We start from the raw sequence: 21,039 nt of genomic DNA on the forward strand, positions 1-21,039 counted from the left end.
ATGGAAAAATGTTCCATGCTCCTGGATTGGAAGAATAAATATTGTGAAAATGTCTATGCTACCTAAAGCAATCTACACATTTAATGCAATTCCTATCAAAGTACCATCCATCTTTTTCAAAGAAATGGAACAAATAATGCTAAAATTTATATGGAACCAGAAAAGACCTCGAATAGCCAAAGGGATATTGAAAAAGAAAGCCAACGTTGGTGGCATCACAATTCCGGACTTCAAGCTCTATTACAAAGCTGTCGTCATCAAGACAGCATGGTACTGGCACAAAAACAGACACATAGATCAATGGAACAGAATAGAGAGCCCAGAAATAGACCCTCAACTCTATGGTCAACTAATCTTCGACAAAGCAGGAAAGAATGTCCAGTGGAAAAAAGACAGCCTCTTCAATAAATGGTGCTGGGAAAATTGGACAGCCACATGCAGAAAAATGAAATTGGACCATTTCCTTACACCACACACAAAAATAGACTCAAAATGGATGAAGGACCTCAATGTGCGAAAGGAATCCATCAAAATCCTTGAGGAGAACACAGGCAGCAACCTCTTTGACCTCTGCCGCAGCAACATCTTCCTAGGAACAACGCAAAAGGCAAGGGAAGCAAGGGCAAAAATGAACTATTGGGATTTCATCGAGATCAAAAGCTTTTGCACAGCAAAGGAAACAGTTAACAAAATCAAAAGACAACTGACAGAATGGGAGAAGATATTTGCAAACGACATATCAGATAAAGGACTAGTGTCCAGAATCTATAAAGAACTTAGCAAACTCAACACCCAAAGAACAAATAATCCAATCAAGAAATGGGCAGAGGACATGGACAGACATTTCTGCAAAGAAGACATCCAGATGGCCAACAGACACATGAAAAAGTGCTCCATATCACTCGGCATCAGGGAAATACAAATCAAAACCACAATGAGATATCACCTCATACCAGTCAGAATGGCTAAAACAAACAAGTCAGGAAATGACAGATGCTGGCGAGGATGCGGAGAAAGGGGAACCCTCCTACACTGTTGGTGGGAATGCAAGTTGGTGCAGCCACTCTGGAAAACAGCATGGAGGTTCCTCAAAATGTTGAAAATAGAACTGCCCTATGACCCAGCAATTGCACTATTGGGTATTTACCCTAAGGATACAAACGTAGTGATCCAAAGGGGCACATGCACCCGAATGTTTATAGCAGCAATGTCCACAATAGCCAAACTATGGAAAGAACCTAGATGTCTATCAACAGATGAATGGATCAAGAAGATGTGGTATATATACACAATGGAATACTATGCAGCCATCAAAAGAAATGAAATCTTGCCATTTGCGACAACATGGATGGAACTAGAGCGTATCATGCTTAGCGAAATAAGTCAAGCAGAGAAAGACAACTATCATATGATCTCCCTGATATGAGGAAGTGGTGATGCAACATGGGGGCTTAAGTGGGTAGGAGAAGAATCAATGAAACAAGATGGGATTGGGAGGGAGACAAACCATAAGTGACTTTTAATCTCACAAAACAAACTGAGGGTTGCTGGGGGGAGGGGGTTTGGGAGAAGGGGGTGGGATTATGGACATTGGGGAGGGTATGTGCTTTGGTGAGTGCTGTGAAGTGTGTAAACCTGGTGATTCACAGACCTGTACCCCTGGGGATAGAGTATTATGCCTCCATCAGAAAGGATGAATACCCAACTTTTGTAGCAACATGGACGGGACTGGAAGAGATTATGCTGAGTGAAATAAGTCAAGCAGAGAGAGTCAATTATCATATGGTTTCACTTATTTGTCGAGCATAACAAATAGCATGGAGGACATGGGGACTTAGAGTGGAGAAGGGAGTTGGGGGAAATTGGAAGGGGAGGTGAACCATGAGAGACTATAGACTCTGAAAAACAATCTGAGGGTTTTGAAGGGACGGGGCGTGGGAGGTTGGGGTACCAGGTGGTGGGTATTATAGAGGGCACGGATTGCATGGAGCACGGGGTGTGGTGCAAAAATAATGAATACTGTTATGCTGGAAATAAAAAAAAAAAAAAAAAAAAGAACACACAATCCTTGCAATTCATAGAGATTCTGGCCAACATGCTTAGAAAACAGAGTAATTGGAAATTTTTTAAAGAGAGTGATCATTCTGGTAAGTCATGTTTTTATATTCCATCCTGTCTGTGTTATCCATTATTGGTGAAGACGTTTATGCATCAGTATTTTCTAAAGTGAATATCCACAGCCTTTACTATATATGGTAATTGTCCATATATTGTATTGAATAATTATCTGGCCACCCAAGTGTTCAAAGCCTATAAGATTTTTCCAAGCCACTTAGGACTCTTCTGCATTGGTCATGTCTCCAGGATGGAATTTAAAATAGCTTCATTGATCCAACGTGCTCTTCTATCTTCTCACACAAGAATATACTTTACTTTGAAATATACTGCTTGGGAAAAACTAAATAAGAAGGAAAAGGAGAAGCAAGAGAAAAAGAAGAAGAAAGAGAAGAAAGGGAGAAGGAAGAGGAGTTATCATCAAAGGAGGATAAGGGGAAATAACATACATATAAATTTATATATGTATGTATATATGCATATATGTATATATGTATAAATGTACATATCTTGTTAGCATTTTCAGTTATTTCTGAAAAACACTGATAATGAAAGATTACCCTTCCCCATAAAGGTTTATGGACTAATGAGTTTAGGAAATACAGAATACTAAGTATTTTTTTAGGTTTAATATCAGGCTTATAATTACAGATTTGAATACTATCATATTCAACCTATACTCATACTTCTTCCTTTCTCCCTTCAATCAACTGGCTATCTCACTTTATGCCTGCTTATTTGCTGCACTGTATCATGATACTGTATGAGGTCAGGGACCATATTTCATTTATCTTACTCATACTCCAGCCCATGGAATTACGTTTTATATTCAGCAATCATTAAATATATGTTAGATTTAAAGTGGATTCTGAAAATGCCAAATTCAGCAGACAATCCAGACAATGGTTAGGATGAAAACTTACAGTACCTCTCTGGCCAACATATGTGGTGAATGGAGTTCTTAATTTATGCAGCTTGCTCTTTTTAAAGTGTATTTTAAAAATATTTTAACTAGATTAAGTTACTTAACAGAGAGTTCATTAATGACAGTATGCTTTTATTTAAATAGAGTAGTTGAAGGACAAAATGTGTTTTTTAAATCTATAGAGAGAAAACCATGTGTGACATGTTAAATTACCACAGCAAATATTAGAAAACATGCATTTTAAAGAGGTTGCAAATGTCCCAGCATAAATACAGAGATAGCCTCCATATGACTATACTGTCTTAAACCTTGTGCACTAATGTTTATAGCAGCAGTATTCTTAATAGTCAAAAAGTACAAACAACTCAAAAGTCCATCAGCTGATGAATGGATAAGCAAAATATCTATCTATAAAATGGAATATTATTCAGACATAAGGAGAAATGAACTACTTAGTCATACTACAACAAAGATGAATTCTGAAAGGATTATGCTAAGTGAAAGAAGCCAATCACAAAGGACGCACATATATAATTCCATTTAATCTAACTGTCCAGATAGGCAAATCTATACAGACAGAAAGTGGATTAGTGCCTTAGAGCTGGTATGGATGTGAGAGAAAGCTGGAGGCAACAGGGAGCGAGCCCTAATGGTTGGGGGTTTTCTTTTAAGAGTTATCCAAATACTAAAAATACTGAATATACTAAATACCATTGAATGATACACTTTAAATGGGTATATTTATCTTAATAATGCTATTATTTAAAAGAAGGTGTGAGCCACTATCACCCAAGTTCAAACCTGTATTTGTTAAAGTGTCAACTGTACTTATTATTTGCTCCAGTGGGAAACATTATCTCTATCTCCAAAATCCGTTCACCACTGAATTTTCCTTGAAAAGATAGTCCAGAACAAAGGACAATCAGGCCTTCACCTCAAAGGACATACAATAATGTGAGAAACCATGAAGAATCACCTTCCAAAATTAGTATGTCTTAAAATTCACTAATCTTTTCTTCTTCAGTGTTCATCTGTTTTGTTTTTTTTTTTTTCCCCACCCCTTTCTCCCAAACCCCCTCCCCCCAGCAACCCTCAGTTTGTTTTGTGAGATTAAGAGTCACTTATGGGGGGCGCCTGGGTGGCTCAGTGGGTTAAGCCGCTGCCTTCGGCTCAGGTCATGATCTCAGGGTCCTGGGATCGAGCCCCGCATCGGGCTCTCTGCTCTGTGGGGAGCCTGCTTCCTCCTCTCTGCCTGCCTCTCTGCCTACTTGTGATCTCTGTCTATCAAATAAATAAATAAAAATCTTTAAAAAAAAAAAAAAGAGTCACTTATGGATTGTCTCCCTCCCAATCCCATCTTGTTTCATTTATTCTTCTCCTACCCACTTAAGCCCCCATGTTGCATCAACAGATGAATGGATCAAGAAGTGTTCATCTGTTTTAATCTCAGGCAGTGTACAACAGTAAGTATTTTTATATCTTCCATATATTTACTGAATATCTCCCATCTTTAGCTTCCTAAATATATAAAGTAAAGTTCTAATGCCTCTTTGAATGTCTCTACTAATTTTGTCATCTGTGTTATTGCTGATCAGTTTGAGTTCATTGATTTTTCTCCTCGTTATGGATTTTATTTCCCTGCTTCTTTGCATCCTGTTAGTTGTAATTGGATGCAGACACTGAATTTTAACTTTATTTTGTATTGATAGTTTTACATTTCTATAAATATTCTTGCGATTATTTTTTTTCCTAGGACTTGGATAGACTTATTGAGAACAACTGGTTCTTTCCAATTCTTGATTTTAAGATTTATTAGTCAGACCCAGAATGTTATTTGTCTAGAACTGTATTTCTGCACTACTTTGGCAAGGCCCTTTTTAGTACTCTGACTGATATTACCTGAATTATGAAGTTTTCTATTCTAGCTGTTGGCACTATTCCTAGTCCCCTGTGTATTCTGTTTTCTGTAATTATTTTAGTTGGTTCTTTTCTCTGCCTTAGAGAGTTTCTTCAAATACACATAATGATCGCATTCCCCTGAATACCTGAGGACTATTAAAATAACCCTCTGCAGACCCCTGATGTCTGTGCATCTCTCTCTTCTGTGGCGTTGGTCTTGTTTACTTTAGCTGTCTTGGCTTGCATGGACTTCAAGTCCTATCCCATCACCTGATGGAGATTTCTGGGCTCCATTGTTCAGCATCCTAGAAAATTTTTCTAGTCCGTAAGCTGGGACATTTCTAAAGCTCATTCGTTTCTGGTTTTACAGTGATAGCTAGCTGTGCTTCATTTCCTGACTTTTGATAAGTTAAGCATTGTTGTTTCATATATTTTTTCCCCATTCTTTTAGTTGTTTCTGGTGGGAGGGTAAATCTTTATGGAACTCACTCTATTTTCACCAGCAAGTGAAATTCTAATTTGCCTTTTGAAAATTTAAACATGTTTTTCAAAAGTACCATTCAATGTTTCCGTCTACATCTAACCATTTTATCCATCAAGGTTAGAATTAATTCTTCCCACCTCCAGGCACATGTCACATTTTGCATATAATTGGACAATTTTATAATAATATTCACTAACTTATACTACTCTATATTTTATTTGTCTTGTGTCTGATTTTAGTTTTAAATATCTTCTGATATGAGGATGGGTTTTATTTATTTATTTATTTTATTGTCTATTTATGCAGTAAATTATACAAATATGTTGTCAGATTAAATTACGTGTAATCATTCATCATCAGTAGTTAGGAAGTATAGAAACCAAACTCATGGTTTATATGACAATATCTAAATAATAAAGGAATACAAAGAATAACTTTGATAACAAAAAAAGTAGAGCTCTATGGCTTGAACCATTTGAGTTTATATTAGATTTTTGCCTGTATTTTATTTCTTAACTTTCTAAACTTTGGTTTCCATGCTCTTTATTTGTAAGAGAAAGACTAAAATAATTTATATTTTATAGGCACTTTGGATTGACTAATTAAGGTAGTGCATACAAATAAATTATTCTAGTCTTGTTATAGAGTAAATTTTGAATATATTCATGTTAATTATTAGTGCATTTTGGGTATGAGTGGCAGAAAAAAAATAAGTAAAAATTGTTTAATTTCAGGATTGTGTTTTTCTCCTATCATACCAAATCCGGAGGTCAGGCAGCTCCACAGTTAGTTATTTCAGCAACTCAATAATGCCATCTAGGGCCAGTCTCTTTCTATATTTTCACTGTCCCTCACTACATGTGGGAGTTCACATTTAAGTTTGTCCATTCATGTTCACACATGGGTGTCACAGTTTCATTAATCATGCTCTTACCCAACCACACTGAGTGGCAGGAGAAAGAGTAACTTTTCCTGTTCTTTGCAATGAAAAAATACCCCTCAAGGAATCTCAGCAGTTTTTAATCCATGAAGCACTTCTCAGAACTAGTTTGCATGGCTATTCCTAAACCAAATGGACAAAAAAATTGTAATTTTCTTGAAAGGTATTAGACTCAGCTCTTCCTTAGTTCGCTTGGTTTAATGGACGGTAACTAAAATCAATTTTGAAGATGGCAAACGGGCAGGCAAGTTGGTAGTCACATTTTTTTTTTTAAGCTAAAAGCTAAATACATAGCAAGTAATAGAATCTTTCATTTAGAAACACACACAAAAAAGTGGCAGAAGTATATTTTTCCCAACATTTTTCTAAGTTTCAATGCTTTTTATATTTTTCAACCTAGCTTACTCATGATTAAAATGCCGTGAAAATTATGTAAGGTAAGTATGTCTTGTTATAATGATACATCTTTATTAAAATTTAATGAAAGAGTTCTGAATAGCACAATCAGAGACAATTAGGATAAATGTGTTTTGAAATGCATATACTTTAGTAAATTAAAAATTATCTTTATGGAAAATAGCTATTTTTCTGCCTTGGCATGGTATTGTGTTAGTATACTCAGGCTGCCATGACAATATACAAGAGACTATGTAACTTAAACAACAGAAATTATTTTCTTAAAGTTCTGGAGGCTGAAAGTCTACGATCAAAATTCCAGAAGATTGGGTTTCTCTTAAATCTTATCTCCTTGGCTTGCAGATGGCCACTTTCTTGCTATGTCTTCAGATGTCCCTTTCTTTGTACATGTATCTCTCTGGTGTTTCTTCCTCTTCCTATAAAGACATCAGTCAGATTGGACTTGGGCCCCTCCTTTATTACCTTATTTAACCTTAACTACCTCTTTAAAGGCCCTATTTCCAAATATAGTCACATTAGAGGTTAAGGCCTCAGTATATTGAGGGGAACATGATTCAGTCAATCACAGGTTGATTTCTATTTCTCTAGGTTGACTGAAGTTGCTATCCATCTCTAAGTTATTTTTGTGCCTTGTTTCCACATTCCTTGTTTCCACATTTTATTAATCTACAACATGCTGTAAACTCTAAGGTGGGTGGGAGACCATATACATATATTTCCCTAATCTAAACCAAAAAATTTTTTTTTCAAAAATATTTAGAAAACATAAATACAGTTTTATAAATTTTTCTCACCTATCAAAAGTCCCTAATACAGCCAAACTGCAATATTCTCCACACTTTCATTAAAGGTGTTAAAATGGTGAGAAAGAGCTTTTCAGATACCAGTGTTTTAGTCTTGATAACTCCCATGACTAATCGGCCTGGATTTTTTCCCGACATTGTTATTTAATTTAAGGTATTCTGGACAAAGTGCTTGAAACAACTTTCTCGCAAAATCAATTCAGTAAGAATGAAATCCACGAAACACACTTCAAAATGAAAATTATAAACCAGTGCTTTCCTCCTGACTGCTTTCAGCAATAAAATATTAAATGGAACATTAAGAACAACAATTAAAGAGCTTAGCTTTTAAGATGTCTGGTGGTGTGTAAGATTCAGTTCTTTATTGGCTATTAGAAAAATTACCAAAGATTACTTTAGTTATTCTAAGTGAATATAGAACCGCCTGCTCAGCAGTAGTGACAGGAAGTACTTAATGAGGACTAAACGTTCTCACATTTTCCTTTTGGAAAAATTGTTTTGTAATTTTTCAGACTTGAGTTTATTTAGTTTGAAAAAATTTTAAAAACGTCAATATTATATATATATAAAATAAATCTTTACAATCATATTGTTCTTAACCCTGGAAATGTCTGAAAAGTCATTTCTAATGTGTCTGCTCCAGGGCAGTCAATCACATGACAGTGTCTACTTAATAAGTCCTTAATGAATATTAATAGGCAAAAATCCATACATAAGTATACTGTAAGAAAAACACTGCGGTTTTAAGACAAACATAACCTATAAGAAATAGCAATGTGTTATAAAACAAACTATATATGTCTTCCCTTTGCTTTTAAACATCTTAATTTAATTTTTCTTCCGGTGTTCAAGATTCATTGTTTTAGCACCACACCCAGTGTTCCACCCAACCCCCCACCTCCGTCTGCTCCATAACCCTCCGTTTCTTCTTCTCTTCTCTTTTTAATAAACTGTACATCTGAAGTGGAAGTGAGATGATTGACGGAGGAGGCCTTTTAGAAACTGGTTGCTTTTGGCTGCTCCAGTGCACAAGATAACAGAATACAAAGTGAGGAGGAAAAAAAACAACAACAACAAAAAACCAACAACAACTCTTAATGCAAACTGCTGACTGAATGTGCTACAACAAAAACAAGGTTTTACTTCACTCTGTAGTTCTTTCTTTCATTCAGTAGTCTTAACTCTTCAGAAAATAACATGCCACTCTGTGGTAACACAGCCTCTCCTTTTCAGTCTCGTAGTAAAAGAGCTCTGGGATCAAGGTGATAAGACTCTTTATCAAGTGTTTAGTAGTCCAGGAAATGAGGGGCAGAATAATCGTGGCCCTCCAGCAGTGCTGTGGTAAGAGAACCTCTACTACATCAGCTCCACTGAATGTACTTCACCAAGGTCTTGTTTCAATGAGGTCAGACAACAGCAATTTGTTATGTGGGTCATGGCAGAATCCTTCTTCTAAACACTACAAAGAATGACTCCTTTGTCAATATAAATACGTCCTGATGCATTTAGTCTCCCTGTTGGCTGTATTATACACTCGAGAGCTATTGTGCCAAATTCCACCACTCAGCACTATCATACCTTTTCATCTTGCCTTCCCCAGCCCTGCACTTTATAGAAGTGAATAAAACACACGCAAATACAAGATAAATGTTGTTTTCTTTTTTAAAAAATATTTCACTTTGCAGACATTATTGAGAATGAACATCAGATTTAGCATGTTAGTGGATGCATTTCAAAGAACAGGATATAATACAACAGAAATATTTACACTAAGAATTCGAGTCTTTTATATTTTCCCCACAATATTTGTTTCTGTAAATCTTTATTATTCCATCCTCATCAAAATAAATATGTATATGTAAAATATGAAAACTGGAAGAGGTAATTTTCTCACAAAATTGTAAACTGAAATAATATAAAATAGTGATTTTAGAATTACCTGAATCAATATAGACACACCTTTCAATTGTTACCAGTAACATTATTCTAAACTTCCTAGCTTTAAAATCCTTTGAATTTCTAAAATATTAGATTTAAATACTACAAAGCAATTAAAATGAATGCACATTAAAAACTATAATATAATCTACACTAAGATGAGAATTTTTGTTATATATGTACTTAGTCTCCATTTTTATCTGTTCATTCATAAAGAGAAGGAGTTGGAAATTTCTAGAGTCTCTTCAAATATTAATTTATTTTATATTAGTTGTTTTTCTTCACTTTGTCCCCATGCCTCTGAAAATGTGAACATACACAGACCAAGAGACAACTCAGAATGGATAATGGACTGATTAGAAATGTTGGGTTTCAAACAGGTGGATATTGTTCTATTTTGACTGCTCTGAGAAAAGGAGGGCTGAGGTCAAAAAGGCCAAGTTTTGAAGTGCTTATGTGATATAGCTTTGAGATGAAGAATGTTAACTCAGACAAACTTTAAAAATGCTTTCCTCAAAATCTGTATAAATAAATTTTTAAAAAGGCAACCTTATTCTCAATGGGTCATAAAGCCTAGAGGCAAAAAACCTTACACGAGATGTTAAACAAAGGTCATTTGCTGTTTTAGGATTCAAAGATACTGTACTCCTCTTGTTGTTTGAAACCTACACTAAATTTTAAAAGATGTAGTCATAGCAGGTATGTTTTATAAGTTTGAACTTGAAAAATGAACTCTAATTTTTAAATATTCATTAGTGATAAACTTTGAAAACAAATACATACCACCAAGTAGCACTTCTCTGATGTTGTGTAAGATAATTTGAAGAACAAAGTGTTATGCATAGTGCTTACATTCTGACACAGACCATTATCAAATGTCTGATATTTGAAAATGATTTTAATAAGAGTAAAATTATAACTTTTTAAAAGATTTTATTTATTTGACAGAGAGAGAGAGAGTGACAGTGAGAGAGGGAACACAAGCAGAGAGAGTGGGAGAGGGAGAAGCAGGCTTCTGGCCGAGCAGGGAGCCCAATGAGGCTCCATCCCAGGACCCTGGGATCATGATCTGAGCAGAAGACAGATGCTTAATGACTAAGCCACCCAGGTGGCCAGCAAAATCAATATTACTGAAGCTTATTATATAAGTACTTTGATAAGTTATTTGCAAAAATGCCTTATTTAATATTCACACTTGCTCTCTTATATAAATGTTATTGTTACAATAAAATGCCAGAGAGTTAAGACCCAAGGATAGACCCTCAAACAGTGTGGGATTGGAGGTGGTGAGTAAATACTCTCCCTCCCCACCCTTTATGAAACAAATCTGATGTGTATTCAATACACTATATCAGAAAGTCCCTAGGAGGTAAGATCTGTGCTATTAGCCAGCTAGAATTACATGACTAATATTAGTAATTTTGTTATTTCTTTTCCACTTCTCCTACCTCATGGTAGACCTGGAAACAACCTTTTAAATAAACTTCTTGTAACATAATCTTTGACTGAGAGTCTCCTTTCAGTAAATTTTGACTAGGACATTACTATTAGAAGTGACCCCAGAAAGCACAATCCTGGTTTAAGAGTCAGGAATTTCATCAGGTAGCAGTAAGGATTCCACCAGTGGTAGTAACTGGCTCTAATAACCTCTGGCATGCTACAGTGTTATAATTACTAAGATTCATCCACCGGGATGGATTGTTACGCATAGTATTGGGGTCTTTACGTAGGGATCATCATGTAAGCATGATCAAATCTTAACTCCATTTGCAGCCCCACTATGGGGCTTGGAGAACTTCAAGGCTGGTGAACACAGGGAGGTTCAGAAAGAATGTAGCACCTGGAGAGGGCATGGAAGTTCTGTGTCCCATCCCACAGACCTTTCCTTATGCATCTCTTCCATCTGATGTTCACATATATCTTTTATCATATATTTTCATTAAAAAAAAGTAAACAGTAAGTAAACTCTTCCTGAATTTTATGAGATGCTCTAGCAAATTAATCAAGCCCAAGGTGGGGTTGTGGGAACCTCTGGTTGGTCAGAAGCACAAATCATAGCCTGGACTTGTGACTGACATCTGAAGCGGGGAGATTGGCAGTCTTGTGGGACTGAACGCTTAATAATGGGATTTGTGGGATTTGATGCAATCTCCAGATAGATGATGTCAGAAATGAGTTAAATTATAGGTGTCACAGAGAGTTGCCTGTTATAGGAAAAACAAATCAAACACATATCTGGTGTTGGAAGTGTTGTTGAGGATGGCTGTACTATGCTTGTAGTGTGGGAGTAAAGGAGGACCACAGGAGGAAGACTGAGATTTTTCTACACAGAGGAGCATTTCTACATCTTACAAGAGCTATAGGAACATCACCTGAGCTAAGAATGATATGAGGTGATCTAGACCACCATCATGCCCTGCTCTAGTAGAGCAGGGGTATATGGAAAACCATAATTAATTCAGTCTGTTTCAAGCTTATCAATGAATGTACAGAGACACAACATGCGGTCACTACCTTGGTTCTTGAGTTCATAATAATGAAGATTCTTAGAATCCAGAAGAATCTTCACATGGCTTTCCTGATATTTTTATAAAAGAATGACAAAAAGGCAGAGTAGAAGCCCTTTAAACTGCTTGTCTCTACCAAGATCATTGGTATTGCATAAATCGATAAGTTGTTCCATTTTTATCCCTAAATAGTCCATTGTACAGATGCAATATAGTTTGCATATCCATTCATCTATGGAAAGAAATCTTGGTTGCTTTCAGTTCTTTGTGATTATAAATCAATAAAGGTTCCCTAAGCATGAACATACAGGTTTTTGAACAAAAGTAAGTTTTCACTTAACTATCTAGGAGCATGAATGCTACACTGTCTTGTAAATCTATGTTTAACTTTATAATAAACTGTCAAATGATCCTTTCAAAGTGACTGTACAATTTTTAATTTCAACCAGTCATGAATAATACTTGCCAGGATTTTACATTACCAAGTTTTGTGGGGGTTTTTTGTTTGTTTGTTTGTTTGTTTTGGATTTTGGAACCATTCTATAGTGCACAAATATATCTTACTGTTGTTTGAATTTATATCTCCCTAGTGACAAATGATGTTTGAGGAAATTTATATATGCATATTTGCGATCTATCATCTTTGATGAAGTATCTATTGATATCATTCATCCACTTTTGTACTGGGTAGTTTATTTTCTTATTATTGGTTTTTAAGTGTTATTTTTATATCCAGGAAAAATGTCTTTAATCAAATACATGATTTGTAAATATTTTCTCCCCAACCATGGTTCAAATCTTATTTGTTTCATGAGAATGTTAACAAAGTATAATTTATTATTTTTTAATATACTGTACTTTTGTGTTGTATGTAAAATTCATCATCAAACTTAAAGCCAAAGCAATGTCTCCTATTTTTATTTCTGTAAGTTTTATAGTTTTACATTTTTTATTTAGGTCTATAATCTATTCTGAGTTCACTTTTTGTATAACTTATAAGAACAATAGTGCCTCACAGAACCTATCAGAGACTCACTGGAAGAAATCACATTTACCTTAACTCTAAGATTAATGCAAAAAAGATTGTTTAATTTTAGTAATTGTATAACCAGGATACAATTAATATTAATCTAACTCCTATGGAAACTAAGTGTCATGAATGGGAATAGCAATAAAACATGATGTTTACTGGGATTTTTTTTTTTTTTGAAGATTTTATGTATGCATGTATCTATGTTAGAGAGAGAGAGAGAGAAAGGAGGGAGGAGCAGAGGGACAGGGACAAGCAGACTCTGCACTGAATAGGGAGCCCCCAGGGGGCTCCAACTCAGGATCCTCAGATCATGACCTGAGCCAAAACCAAGAGTGGGAAGCTTAACCGACTGACCTACCCAGGTGTCCTGGAATTACTATTTTTTTAAGTGCCTTAAAACTATAGCCAGGGAAAGAGATTCACTAAAGAACAAAGATATAAAACAGAAGGAAAAAGACTAAACCTAGAAAACCTAAATTAAAGTAGATCTATAGGGACACCTGGGTAGCTCAATCAGTTAATGGTCTGTCTTTGGCTCAGGTCACGATCTCAGGGTCCTGGAATCCTGTCACCTAACTGGGCTCCTTCTTCAGCATGTAGCCTGCTTCTCTCTCTGCTTTTGTGCTCTTTCTCTCTCTCTCTGACAAATAAATAAATAATCTTTAAAACATAAAATAAAATCTACAAATGAAATAATAACCTAATTTAAAAAACGATTTTAACAGCAAATTAAATTCAGCTAGAGAGAAAAAATTTGAAAAGTAAATATTGTCACATTGCAGTATGGAAGGACATAAAAACATAAAGTACAAAAAGCTAAATAAGAGTTATAGAGTTGGGGGGCCTGGGTGGCTCAGGTGGTTAAGTTTCTGCCTTCAGCTCAAGTCATGATTCCAGGGTCCTGGGATCAAGCCCTGAATCAGGCTCCCTGCTCTGCACTGCTTCTTCTTCTCCATCTACGCTCCACCCTGATTGTGTTCTCACGCGCGTGCTCTCTCTCTCTCTCTCTCTCAAATGAATAAAAAAATCTTAAAAAAAAGAAAAAGAGTTATAGAGGGTAGAGCAAGGATCTAACAGATATTTAATTGGAACTCTATAAGTCAAGAGGTAGCTTGGAGCCAGAATGTCTTTTATAAAGACAATGTCTGAGGATTTTCCAAAATTGATGGAAGACACAAGCTCTTAATTCTAAGAAGCCAGCAAATCCAAAGTGGAATAAATAAAAATAAATTCATTCTTAGACACATCATAATAAAACTCCAGAATACAACAGCTAGTGGAATGGAAATAGGTGGGTGTGGAGAACGAAGGTTGATTACTTTTTGTAGAAGGAAGAATTAAATTGACTATTAACTTTCCACAGCAACCATGGTAACAAGAATTTAGATCAAAAAAATTATTTCTAATGATCTGAAAGAAAATAACTGCCTATCTATAATTCAATTTTTTATAGATACTTTTCAAAAATAGACAAAATCTAAAAAATCTAAGAGAAGGTAAAATTAACCAACCAGAAATGAGTCAGAGAACCTGAGAATGAAAAAGCTGTTGTAAAATAATTCTAGTATGCATAAGTTTTGTTTCAATAACAATATCTAATAATAATAATAACAATAAAATCTTTGGAAATTGTGGTTGTACAACAGAGGTTAAAATCTGCATTCCTCTGTCACTTATTAGTCCCAGGTAATTTCCCTCATTATTTCACAGTATTAACTTATTTTTCATAGTCGTCCTTTCTTTTCTTATTTTGTCCTCTTCTTTTTTTTTTCTTTGCTTTTTTTAATTTTTTTTTTTTAGGGTCAGTCCAGAGAAGTAAAACTCTTTTGCTTTCACTGTCCAAACATCAATCAATATACTGGGAAAGCCAGTGGAAGCCCTTGTCATAGCCTTGCCTCTTGAGCACTCTGCAAGTAACACTTCCATGGGGCAGGGAGTCAGCTCCCTCCAGGTCACAATACCCTTCCTGTGGTCTATCCAAAAAGCCTAAATATCTCATGGAGCTTTTCTTCACTGATTACACCTGTTCTGTTGCTTTTGTTATCCAAGATAAGGATTGGCACATTGGTATTGTTTCATTAGTCATTAAAGCATTTAGCTCAAGTGTGGTTTCCATGAGGTGAGGATGATCTGCACAATCCACCGGAAAGACAATCCCACTGATTGCTGGGAGATAATTTTTCCAAACCTGACTTGCTTGCTCATGCCTGCCAAGATCAAAAGTTATAAAAGTCTTTCCAGCAACTGTCACCTGTCTGATGTTGGATCTAATGTTGAAACATATTGGCCCAATCAGTCACTGTTGAGCATGTGTAGAAGAGTGATTTTGTCTACATCGTCCAAACCCAAGAATACAAGTTTTCCGTATTTCTTATAGAGTCCTAGGAACTGGAGGACACTGTTGATCCACTCAAAGGAGAAATACATTATAAATGCTTACTGTGGCCAACGGGCTCCTGTGGCAGCAGGAGGCTTCCACACTCCCTCACAGCCTATAGCCCAACAGCACCACCATCCGCCCCCCCAATAACCTGGGACCACCAGTTACTCATCTTTTCTTATTTTTCTAACCATCATCCTTTCCTTTGACAACCATGTAAACAGATAATCCATCCAAGGTCACACTCACTCAGTTTCAAAGATCTTTTCCTCTGTTTGGTGTTAGTCACTCTATTCCATGGTTTTACCCTTAATTTTGATTTGTTAACTGTACCTTCTCAAAGATCTTGGTTATTACACAGTAACTGAAACACAGCTATCCTCTATGATATTGTTTTCTATGGAACTGATGTTTTACACAGGGAGACATAATTTTCCAAGTGTTGACTAACCTTCAATTCCCTTCATCTGTTTAAGGAATTGGAGTGTATAAACTACTTGAATGTTTGCTGAACACATTCATCATTTTTATATATAAAAAATATAAATAAGAATCACTAAAATAGTCTAATACAGTTAATTTGAATATTACATACATTTAAGAAAAATCTGACATAGGACTAAGGTTCTCCCTGTGTTTAAATTTGGAAAGACTTCACATTACTCCATCAGACGATTTCTCCATTTGTATATCCTATGTAGGATTTTCCTTTCTTTGCTAAAGATCTATTTATCCAGGTCTCTCTTTGTTGTTTAAAAAATAAATAAATAAAAAACAACTGATAAAAAGGCAGAGATATGCACATTTGTTGTCATTGACACTTTGCTGTGTATCTCATTCTAATTTCCTGCCACCAACTCCCAAACTGATCGATATCTTGGCAATTCTCTGATGGCAATCTGCTCAAAGTACCATCTACAGTTTTAAAGATAAAGTCATTATTTTTACATACAAATAACAACAACAAATGACCTTTACACTTTTACTAAAACAGTGTCTGATTACTGATAAGTTCTCAGTCCCGACTACAGCAAACACCCCTGATTCGTGTTACATAATTAGTAAAATTAATTCAAAGGTTTGAAGATGTTCCTCTTGTCCTTTCTCCTCTCCCCATTCCAAAGATAACTTCAGTCTCATTGCTAGACTGGCTGCTTTGTTTATGCCATCAAATAAGAAAAAAAATTGGCAGGGGAGCCTGGGTGGCTCAGTCATTAAGCATCTGCCTCATGATCCCAGGACGCTGGGATCGAGTCCTGCGTGAGCCCCACATCTGGCTCCCTGCGCAGTGGGAAGCATGCTTCTTCCTCTCCCACTCCCCCTGCTTGTGTTTCCTTTCTCACATTCTCTCTCTCCCCTTGTCAAATAAATAAATAAAATCTTAAAAAAAAAAAAAAGGAAAAAAGAATAGGCAAATGAACATTATTTTTCAATATACCACCTGAATCAGAAAAACAGTAGCCCAGAATGTTCTAAAACATATTTTAGGACTTGTTCCAGTCATCTCTCTCTGCCCAAGTAATAATCCTTTCCTCTTATTTCTGAGTGCCAGAGAGCAGTTGCCCTTTTAGATCTGGAGGGGACTTGGGTAGCATAAGATAAATTAGATTCTTGGTTTGGTTTATTGGCTTCTTTTTCCTCTTGTCAGTATTCCACTTATGCTGCTTCCTGTTGTGCACCCTTTTCCCCTCCTCACCTAAGGGCTGACCCCAGAAGACAAAAAAGAGCAGGCTCTGTTGTAAGCTAATTAGAGAGGGTAGATTCCTGGGAAACTGACTACCAGCAACACAGTAACTCTTGAAGATCTTTATATTTAACAAACATTTACCAAATACTTTAGTATGTGCAGGGCTCTGTACTAAGCTTAATTTTTTTTCTTTTTGAGAATATGTCCAAAAGCTTGAGGTGCTTACATTAAATACGTCATTGAATTTTATTGAATCTTATTTAAAAACCCTAGAAAGCTATGTATTGATTGGGCCAGTAAAAGACTGATATTTGTTTATTTTTTAAATCTTTTATTTTTTATAAATATATATTTTTATCCCCAGGGGTACAGGTCTGTGAATCGCCGGGTTTACACACTTCACAGCACTCCCCAAAGCACATATCCTCCCCAATGTCCATAACCCCACCCCTCTTCTCCCATATCACTCGGCATCAGGGAAATACAAATCAAAACCACAATGATATTTGATTTTTAATATGGAGGCTGACTTCTTTGTTTTCTTACTTAAGGAAGACATATTATAAATGCACACACATATACACAGTGAAGCATACATACGGCACATGCACACACACACTCCTATATACGTTCACTATATTCAGTTCTTTTTTTTTTTTTTTAAGATTTTATTTATTTATTTGACAGAGACAAAGACAGCAAGAAAGGGAACACAAGCAGGGGCGGGGATAGGAGAGGGAGAAACAATTTTCCCACTGGTAGAGAGCCCTATGTAGGGCTCAATCTCAGGACCCTGGGATCATGACCTGAGCCAAAGGCAGACGCTTAAGGATTGAGCCACCCAGGTGTCCCACTATATTCAGTTCTAATGTCTTCAGCATCTGTCCCAATTTATGAAGTAAACTTAACTTGAATCATCAATTTGAAAATGTATTAGTGTGCAGTAATGACATGTAAATTTCAGGTTTTTTTTCTCTTTATATATAAAAAATAATAAAATTCATTTATGTTTTAGGGAGTTGTTTATTTGGTTTTCATTGGTTTAAATAACCTAATGGAAAATACATAACCTTGGAATTGAAAAAAAGGAAGTAAATTTTTATTAGGAAACCAACTTTATTGGGCTCTAAAAATAAACTATCACATATAATATTAGATTTTAACTTTATAATAACCTACTTTTCACAAAAAAATTTTGAAAGATAACATAGTAAGTTGAGATTCTGGCATGGTCTCTCTGATACTACACATACACACACACACACAACCAATGTGCCTAAAAAGTACAAAGGTATTATAACTAAATTATATAAATTGAAGTGTTATAACCTGATGTTGACATGTGATTATGGCCCAGTGTTATAAATATCATTATTCCATTCTCTTTTATGTATTTAATTATTTGGGAAAATGGGTTATTATGAGCTGAAATGCATTCCCTCCCCAAAATGTGTATGTTGAAATCATAACCTCTAGTACCTCATAAGGTGACTGTACTTGGAGATAAATTAACTTAATTTTACATAAAATTAACTTAATTTTAGTTAAGTTAAAAGTTTGGCACTTTACCAAGTTGACAAGTGAAATTTTTGGCAGCAAATGATTTCTATTTCCCAAGAAGTCCACTGAGGATGTACCTATTTTAAAGCAATATTATAGATCTTATGCTTTCATTTATTGTATTTGAATGTTATTAACTGTTAATATCTTGTTATGTGTAGATATAAAATAAATAAACCATATTAATCATCTATGGGACCTATAGGAAATCAGTATCTAGTTCCCTGGAAGAGTTTTAGATAGCTCTTATCAATTTTCTAGACCACAACTTAATTTTTTAAACTACTTTTATAGTTGTTCAAATAACCTAACCATCTTTAACTTACTGCAAACACATCAATGTTTTATGTCACAATGTATGAGTTTTTTATCTGATTGCATATATACAATACCTATACTTTCAAGTCTTCTGAGGGAAAAATGAGATTGCTAAACTCAATGCCTATAAGCGGCTATAATGTATTCATCTAAAGAAGACCAATCATTGCAGATTGTAGAAAACTGGAAAAACTGGAAATTGATCAACATATATAAAGCTATTTAGAGACACTTTTGTTTGATATCGCTGGTCAAAATGAACATATCATGATATGATCAAAGATGTCTGAAGTCTAAATAAGGCCCAATGGTGATACATTTGGTGCTTCCCATAAATTTTCATGATTCTCTATATTTTCAATATGCACAGCACAAAAATATGAGTTTGAAATTCACTTTCTGATTTCACTTTCAATATGTTCCTGACAGATCTTATTTTCAATATGATTAATATAAATAATTCAATTGGCAATGCCTGTATATGAGTAAATTATGAAATTGAATTGAGAATATATGCTACTCTTATGGTAAAATAAAAAACATCAGGAAATATAATATTTACATAGTGAATTAAACGAGTAGAGATAAATGAGCTTTACAAGATTTTTGGTTAGGTAACTGTGGCTAACTCCTCATACTATGTATGTTTTTCCTTTAATCTATAAACTCAATGTAGAACGTAAACCATTATCTCATTGACTATGTGTAATTTGTCTTAACTCATTATTCTACATTTCATGTGGTAATACAACCCAGCAGTAGCAAACATTTGACCTTCCCAGTCTATAGTATTGTGCAGTCTGACTGCACAATAGGCATTCTCCTTCTCTGGATCACTAATCCGATGATGCATTTTTAATTTTATTCATTCCATTAATATAATGGAGGAATGAAGTTGGTTCTTTGCCTGCAAACAAAATGACATTTAACGTTACGAAAAAATGTAAATAATAGGATTCTGAAATATAACTTGGAAGGTCTTCAAAAAGCTTGACCTTTCTAAGCTTTACATATAAACAAACACCATGAGATTTTATTCTAAAGTAATCTTATATAAGAAAAACTCAGTGTACATAATAATGATAAAATGATAAATACCACATTTCGTTAACCAAAAGGCTGAGTAGTAACAGTTTAACTGGACTATTCTTCTCCTTCTTCTTCTTTTTTTTCCTAACCTCACTTCAAAGGTCAAAGCTAACACAGCTTAAAGGTTCAATCTTTTGGGGACATAGAGAAAGACAAAGTTATAATGGTAGAGACACAAAACTGCAGGAATCATACTTACAAAAGTGATGTAGTGAATGGGATAATTCATTCACCAAAATTTATGCCATTCTCAAACTTGTATATATGGAAAATAATAAAATAATGTTTAGTGGACAAACCATTACTATTTAAGAACATTTTTCAGATATCCACAAAAAGTAAGGTAGTGAAATGTTTTGATCAAATTTAGCTTCTGTTGCTCTTTCCTGTTATATGTGACTTTTTTACTGAGTTCATTTGTGGGCCTAAATAGCAAAAAAGTAAAAAAAAAAGAAATATTCTACAGTAAGCATAATGCACCACACATAATGTATGTGACAAAAATCTATATAAATGGAAGCTTCTTTCTTCTATAGTCAGTTGAACACATTATTCTGTTTTTCCCACAATAATTTATTCTTCATTTGGATCATTGCAAATTAATATTTCTAACACAAATGTTAATTATAGGGTTAATGAGATGCACAATAAAATAATATCAAATGAGTCTTTATATCTCATAGGACTTTAAATATTATATTTAGTCTACATTTCAAATCTGCAATGTACTTAAGCATTCTTTCCATTTTTTTTTTTTTTTTTTTTAAGCAGGAGATGAAAATGAGGCATTGAGACATTTGGAAGCCTAGGTAATGCCATACAGCTGGTGCAGGTGCAAGCTCAGATTCATTCACTTGAAATTTATGTACTATCAGCACCAAACTGTCATTTGATATTCATGTCTCATTCTTCTAAATTCCTTATTACCTCTCTGGTCTATTTTG

At 35.0% G+C, this 21,039-nt stretch overlaps 1 long non-coding RNA gene and 1 pseudogene across 1 annotated transcript in view; both read right to left on the reverse strand.

Moving 5' to 3' along the window:
• Nucleotides 1–21,039, reverse strand: part of LOC116587034 — a 165,008-nt gene that overhangs the window by 76,925 nt on the left and 67,044 nt on the right. The window lies entirely within an intron of this gene.
• Nucleotides 14,908–15,544, reverse strand: LOC116587032 (annotated as a pseudogene).

This window comes from Mustela erminea, chromosome 3, assembly GCF_009829155.1.
Source record: "Mustela erminea isolate mMusErm1 chromosome 3, mMusErm1.Pri, whole genome shotgun sequence".
Classification (NCBI taxonomy): domain Eukaryota; kingdom Metazoa; phylum Chordata; class Mammalia; order Carnivora; family Mustelidae; genus Mustela; species Mustela erminea.